Here is a 7,537-nt window from a genome sequence, read left to right on the forward strand (position 1 = left end):
TAAAGAAAAAAACCCCAATGTGGTAGGCCCATTCCTGAGAGCTGCTACAAGCTGCCACAAAGAACTGTGTGGTGGTCATGCACAGCATGCTGTATCACCACATTTTTCCTGGGGTGGGGAACAGACATCACTGAAATCTGTCTTCTAGGGTTGCTGCGGGACCAGGCCTGGTCCCTCTGAATAGCACTGCACTGCCTTTGGACCGAAACAGTTTAAAGAGCTGCCTCAACCTCTGCATGTCCCAGTCAATCTCCCGCTGGCCCTCTTGGTCTGCCCTGCAGGCTCTTGCCTTGCCCTGAGTTTTCAGGGAGAGCATGGAGGAAGCTGTGGGGTGAAGAACCACCAACATCCCCTCCACGGAGCTGTTGCTTCAGTTTGCTCAGGCACTGTTGGGGTGTGTTACGGTCCAACCTCTAGATATGGAGTGAGACAGCTGGTGCTGAGGATCCACACACTGCATGTTTCAGGGCCTTTCTTGCTTTGGACCAGGTCTAGCCTGGTCCCATGGACCAGATGCCCACCGGACTACAATGCCTGAGTTGCACTTCTGAAGGGCACCATGAGTTTCATCTGGAAGGGACCCCAGCCATCTGCTGTGTGCTGCATGGCTCCAGCGAGTTATAGGCATGGAGGAAGGTCTGGGACTTTCTTCTGCAGCTTATGAGAGTAATCTGAGTCACGGTTTTATCTGATCATCACCAGATTATCAAATACAGAAATACTTACTATATATAACAGCTAGTGTACCTGGAATGACTAATTAATACTTATTTGGTCTGGAATGCTGACATTTCAAACCCTTAATATCTTCAGTCCCTCTGTTTGTCTCAGATGTGAGTGTCCAAAACCATGGAACGGATCAATCAGCGATTCTAATCACTGCTCTGGATATTTATTAAGTCAGGGCTACAATGACAGATCCTAATGTGATAATTACGATGTCGGCCTCAGAGATCTGGCAGTAGCTGTGGAATACGTGAGTCACAGCAGTAAGCACACCAAGGCCAAAATGGCAAAACTCACAGAGTCCAAATAAAATAAAATAAATACAGAAAAAAAAAATAAAAAAGAAAGACGTCTAAGAACACACAAAATGCCAATTATAGAGTAATAGCTGTTATAAAAAGCTCTTTTTAGGAAGATAGAGCAGATCAGCAAGAGGAATTAAGGAGCACGTCCAGCTTTAATTAATTTAATCATGACAGATTAACTGCAAAAAGAAAGGTTTACTTATGCTTTGGGACAAAACTACACTAAGGAATTATTCATTATTAAGGCACTATGTGGATTTGTAGGGTGCTACGTACTTTTGGACTTGGGAGAATTATTGATAAAATTTAGTCGAGTAAAAGATATTTCCAATAAAAACAATGGATGTACTGTGTGTTTAACCCTCACATATACAAGTCTTTCAGCATTAACCCCTTGGAAAGCTTTAAAGACCATGGAACAGAGTTATCTCTCTTGGGCTGTTTGAAGTGCAGATATACACAGCAGAAAGGGCTCCTGACGGCAGCAGCCACGGTGATGATAATGTGACCTACAGAGGGCTGCAGCAGAGGAAGGCAGCAGTTGACTTCTGTGGAGTATTGCCTCTACGATCAGCTACAGCTCTTTTTTCTCTCTGGGAAGGCTTTTTAGAGAAAGCTGTGGCACCCAGAGAAGAGAGGAGGTGCTAAGGAGTGCTAATGATATTTTACTGGCAAGATCCCTGGACTAATGAATTCTTGAGTCTCCAAAAGTGACCCCTGCAACTCATTACTTGCAATGCCTCTGAAGACTGTAGAGCTGAACGCATTGCAGAAATCATTCCCGTGTCTGCCCCACAAACTCAGGAGACAAAAGCCGGTGAGAACTGTGGGGTTGGTCCTCCTCTGACTCTCTTTTCTGGATTCATTAGAGAGAGTTGCTCAGTCAGGGCAAATGCTGTGGGCTGTGTGTGGTGTTGTTCAGCACACCGCTGGTGTTTAACAGATGTGGCTTCCAGATGCACAAAATAATATTCAATGAAAATTGTCCACCTTGCCTGCAGTCCCAGCCAGTTCTGGTTCAGTGAGGTAGCACAGGACCCACCGGGAAGGAAAAAACGTGGTTTCTTTGGTGCTTGTCCACTTGTAGGACCCATGCAATACTAAGTGTGTGGTAGCACTCAAGGCACCTGTGGCATCCTGTGTCAAAATTATGCTAAATCTCTCATTGCTGGTCATACTCCACCAGCACTTTTAAATGTGGCAGGCTCCATGGGGGACTTACATAGTGACATCTAGGTCTCTAAATGTTGCCACTTCCAGTTAAAAAAGGGTACACAACTATGTTATGCTCTTCACTATGCTCCAGGAAGGCTGTGGAGTAGCCTCATTCCTGCCGTTGCTTCCAGAAGAGACCATGGGCCAGTGACTAACAGGTGTAGGGAGCCAACATCGGAGGGTTGCAGGAAATAGGGTGAGTCTCAGCATCTGCCATGACCAGTGGATGCATGACGTGTTAGCATGCAGCCTGACACACAACCCCCACCTGTCCCCTCCTCGTGGTCCTCTCACTCCAGAAATCTACAGGCACCGGGGCGAGCAGGACCTCCTCTCTCAGTGACCACCTCACACAGGGGCTTGCAATATTTCTCTATTTATCCTCTGTGATCACATAGGTAAGATCATCAAAGCAGTGGCTTTTTGCCTAGAGACACTGAAATTGAATGTACTAAATACTGGTGATTTTAGCAATCTTGCTGCAACAGGTTCCCTCCTCTTGGACAGCGAGGACAACGCACCCCCACGTGAGAGCACACTAGTCCTGTGTGCCTCCCTTTGCAGCCCAGCACTGTTTCATCACCTGGTTAATAATTTGCTAAGAAACTGATTAGTGTAACACACTTCCTCTGGGTTTTGAAACTTACAGCCTAAGTAATTTTAAAATCATATTATTTCCTAAGTTGTAGTCATGTCTTTGTATTTATGACTTCTGGGTTGAGCAGCGAGTTTGTGCAAGTGCTCTGACATCAAGAAAACATCAAATTTCAGAGCAGCATTTTCGTGCAGGGGGAGCACAGTGACTGCCCCTCTGGAGGAAGGACCTCCAGCTCTGCTGAGATTTGCACCCCCTCTCTTCTGACTCTGCATGGGTTTCCCTGAATTGCTTAATGGCTTAACATCCACTCAAGTCAGAACTGACCTCACAACAATTTTTACATGGCCAGCATGTTATTTCTGTGTCTACCTGTGGCTTTCACAAGAGTGTCCACATTTCTCTCGTTCACAGCTTTCCTCTGAAGGTGCTCAGGACGTATTTCCTCTCTAAATACTTTTGAATCACTGAATGATGCCTAGATGGATGTGCTCAAGCTTTGCTACTGTAATATCATTGTAGTCACTTTTTAGCTATATTTTCAGTCTTCTGTGCTTTAAGATTTTCCTTCTTCCCTTGGTGCAATCTTTTGGCATTAATTGCTGCATTTACTCCCCCCTTGACTTGTTCCATTCAGAAGTAAGCCACCGGGGCTGGGATGCTCCCTTAGCACCCGTGGCAGGCTTTTTCCCTGCAGTTGTGCTTGGGAGCCACCCAGCCCCACCAGGATATGCTTACAATCCCGTGGTACGTGGGCTTCCAGTGTGCTGTGGCTGGGATGTTGTGCCCAGCTGATGAAGCCCTGGGAAGGAAGCTGACCAGTGCATCTCTATTGACACAATACATCAATAAATGCAAAAACACTTTGGCAGGAGCATGCTGAGCTCCTGTCCATGTCCCAGGTAGCCCTTAGGCTGTTGAGAGGGAAAGTGGGGAAACAGCTTCCAGTAAATAAGCCTGGGTGTTAGGGAGGTGGTGAAAAAAATATGCCTCCCTCATGCCCCAGGTAAGTGCTCTACCCATACAGAAATCCGTCCTCTGACATTTTTGACAAAGCAAATTGATATTCTTTGGTTTATGGACTTCAGACTGCTCCTGGAGAATTATCAAAAAGGAATCTAAGAACCCAGTGAGAAGAAATGCCCTACTGCTTTGGGCCAGTGGTGCTTCCAGCCCCGTACGGTCTCTGAGAGGGGGAAGCAAAGTGGCAACAGGAGATGCTATTTAGGGATATCACCTACGAGACCTTATAAACAGTAGCTTTTCACTCACTTTCTCCACTAGCTTTGTGAAACTGAAATTATCAGTCATTTTGCCCTCAGCCACCTTCTCTCCACACCGAAAAGTCCCAAACCATTTAGTGCTTCCCCCAAGGTGGCTGCTCCAACCGCTTAACTGTGTTTGTTGCCTTTCTCTGTTCCTTCTCTAACACTCTCCTACCTGAGAGGCAGAGGCTGCAGCACATACTACTCAAGGTGCGAGGTTTTAGAGAGTGATAAAACAAAACTTTCATTCTGTCCCCCATTTGTTGGCATATTTGGCTGCCATTACACACCGATTTCTGACTACAGTAAACGTTGACTGGTCACCTGCTGTCTTCTTTCCCACTCACTTGGTTTTATGAGATCCTTCATCATTAAAAACAGTTTTTATGGAAACTATGCTCCATTTAAATGCACTGAACATCTCTTTCATGCATTAACTTCAAAACGACCATACAATTTGTACTGCACAGCTCTTGTCCTAATTAGGGATTTAGATACTTATGTTTGGTTGCAGGATACAACCTCTATATTCTGAGTGGAAAAAAATTTCCTTCATACGGATTATCGTCTTGCAGATAAAAATCTTATATGGGAACCTGAAAAGAGGTGACTAGTTGGTAAAGGGCAGCTCTGGCAACCCTGCCAGTCCTCAGGGTTGCACCATACAGTGAACAGGAAAAGGGACGCCTGCAGCTACTGTTTGCAGATGTTTGCTCAAGCAAGTAGTCCAGTTGACGTTACTCACACTAGTGGCACTTCAAGGACTAGACAGTGCCCTTTCTATTGAATCAAGAAAGAATTAAGTACCAAAAAGGGATCTGTTGGGTTTTTTTGTGAGTAAGAAGTTATGTCATTCTCCCATATGAAAAGGGAATACGTCATGGTTTCATCTGGTCCATCTGATCCTTTCTTTAAGGTGTGCTCTTATCTCTGGTGGGTGGAGCCCGGAAATGTTCTGCACTTCGGCACACACTGAAACAAGATATTGTGCTGAGACTAAGAACAGACTTTTCTCTAAACTGCTTAGAGCTGGAGGTTGTTGGATGGAGAAAAATTAAATTGTTGTGCAAGTATAATTTTCCGTTTGGTTTGTACAGGCAACCTCTTCCATAACTTGCTGTCCACATTACCAAAACCCATTAAAAATGGCTACAAGCCATGAAATAGCATGTAGATCCACTAGTTGACTCACATTTGCTCTGAAAGAGTATTATCATTCATAGAATTTAGTTGGAGAGAGGCCTCTCTGAACTTACAGCCACCTCTGGGTTAAGGATCACATCTTAATTTTATTCCTGAATCCTTCCTTGACTTCACATCCTGTTATAGCTGGGCTAGTTAACAAACATGTATCTCAGTTTACCCTCTGCATGTTGAGAGCAGTACTGCCTCCTTCTCTACCGTAGGTGGTTAAAATTGTCATTTTGAATGCCCATGCAGGACTTGATGCTGCTTGCTACTTCTTAGGAGGTCTGTTCCTCAGAAAGAGGTAGATGACCTCCAGCCCTGCCAGCCTCCATGCACAGCACAGTGCATCTGCTCCCCAGGGACCTGAGGATGATAAGAAACATGGGCTTTGCCATGAGGAAGCTGAGGATTTACAGGCCTGCCAGCTGGGATAGGTCCAGGCAAACCTTGCCCATGGTCCAGCTCCACATCTGAAGGCCACTATTTTAATAGTTCCTACCTGCAGCATTTCATCAGCATAGTGATTGAGCACTTTTATTTAAATAGAAGAGAAAAATGACCAGAGTGCTTTAGAGCCATAAAAGGATTTAAATACTTGGCTCTGGAAGAAAGGATTTGCTATGAGTACCATAGGGACCATGCAGAACACCCGCATCCCTGGTGGAGGGCACTTGCTGCAAGGCTGCTCATGTACAAGCTACCAGTGACAGTTCTGGTTTCCAGAGTGGCAACTTTGAGGGGAAAACTGCTTGTTCCTGGTCCTGCTGTGGGAGTCAGAAGATTTTGGTTACAAAGATCTAGACTGATGAATACTAGATGGTAGAGGAAGCCCTTCTGTAGAACTGTAGCCTCAGACACTGCACAGGCTCTGCCATTGTGCATTTACTGCAGTGATTCTGGCTACCCTTGGCACAGTTTTTTCCAGAGTTTACTGAAATACAAGTAAAGCAACAAACTCCGCTCTCACTAATTTAAAAAAGAGTTTAGCATGATGGCAGTCTAACCTATGTAAGATACATAGTTATATAGTGTTGAGATTTTGACTTTGAGCTACAAGATTAAGAATTGCATGTCTAGAAGCCACATTTTTGTCTGCATACAATGTGTACCTAAAGCGGTTACAGAAATATTAACCACATTTACAGAAATAGAAGACCATAGTCAGCTATTGACGCATATGCTAAATTCTATCATAAGTAATAGTCTAGCTAAAGAAAACGCAACTACTTTAAATCTAAATTTGAAAAAAACACAGTGTTTCTAATGTGACTCTCATAGATTTGCAAGGATTTTAGCATAGCTGAAGCCTTCCTGCACAGCACCTCTGAAAGGCCCCTAGAAGACCATGTACTGCTGTTCCCCTGTTCTGCCTGCTGAGGTCCTGCTGTCCTGGCTGCGTAAGTAGCAGTAATGCTGCTCAATTCATATGGCTTCTCTCGCTGTTATCATCTTCATTGTTTTGTAACAAGACTTTGCAGCAAGAAACGTGTGTCCAGAGGTGCTGCCCAGCTGCCTGGCTACCATCTAGCTGGTCTGATGACAGCCCCTAGGCTCCAATGGCTAGCTGGAGCTGACCCCGGCCAGTCCATGGCTACTCAGCAAATGAGGCATGTGCAAGTAATGACTACAGACTCCTTGTCAAACTGGCAAGCAAGCAAGGACCTTGAAGGGTGTACAAGAAGTATGAGTTTCTGTTTGGAAAGAAAAATGAAGGAGTGAGCTAGTGACATGTTGGCTTTGAATTCTTCCCAGCCACTATAATTAAGGCCCTTGAGAACGCTGTGTTTTCTTTTCTTCCTTTTGTTTTTTTCCTTTTTCTTGCCTTCCTCTTGTAAGTCTTCCCATTCAAAGTGGGTGCAAGTGAGAGTTGGATGTGGCTTGGAACCATAACAGCCAGCCAGAAAGTTTCCTTTCTGCCTATAAGGATAGTAAGGCAACACAGGAGTGAGACAAATTATTATTTGAATCAGTAGCGGTGCACAGGGCCCGTATTCCACTCAGAAGTGTTGAGACAGCAGCAGCCGATGAAGGGGAGAGCAGGCTTGCTCTGTGCCAGATGCCTGCTTAGCTCAGCCGTGCTGGCTCCTGTGGGCAACAGCTGTCCCCTGGTTGTCACCACTGTGGCTGGTCCCACATGTTCCTCCTGGAAGCCCTCCTGGGGGCACCAAGGGTGATCACAGCTCTCGTCCTCAGAACTAAATTCTATTTCTTAAGAAATAATGTAATCATCATTCATCCTGAAA

This window comes from Charadrius vociferus, unplaced genomic scaffold (genome assembly GCF_000708025.1).
Source record: "Charadrius vociferus isolate BGI_N301 unplaced genomic scaffold, ASM70802v2 scaffold15, whole genome shotgun sequence".
Taxonomy (NCBI): Eukaryota; Metazoa; Chordata; class Aves; order Charadriiformes; family Charadriidae; genus Charadrius; species Charadrius vociferus.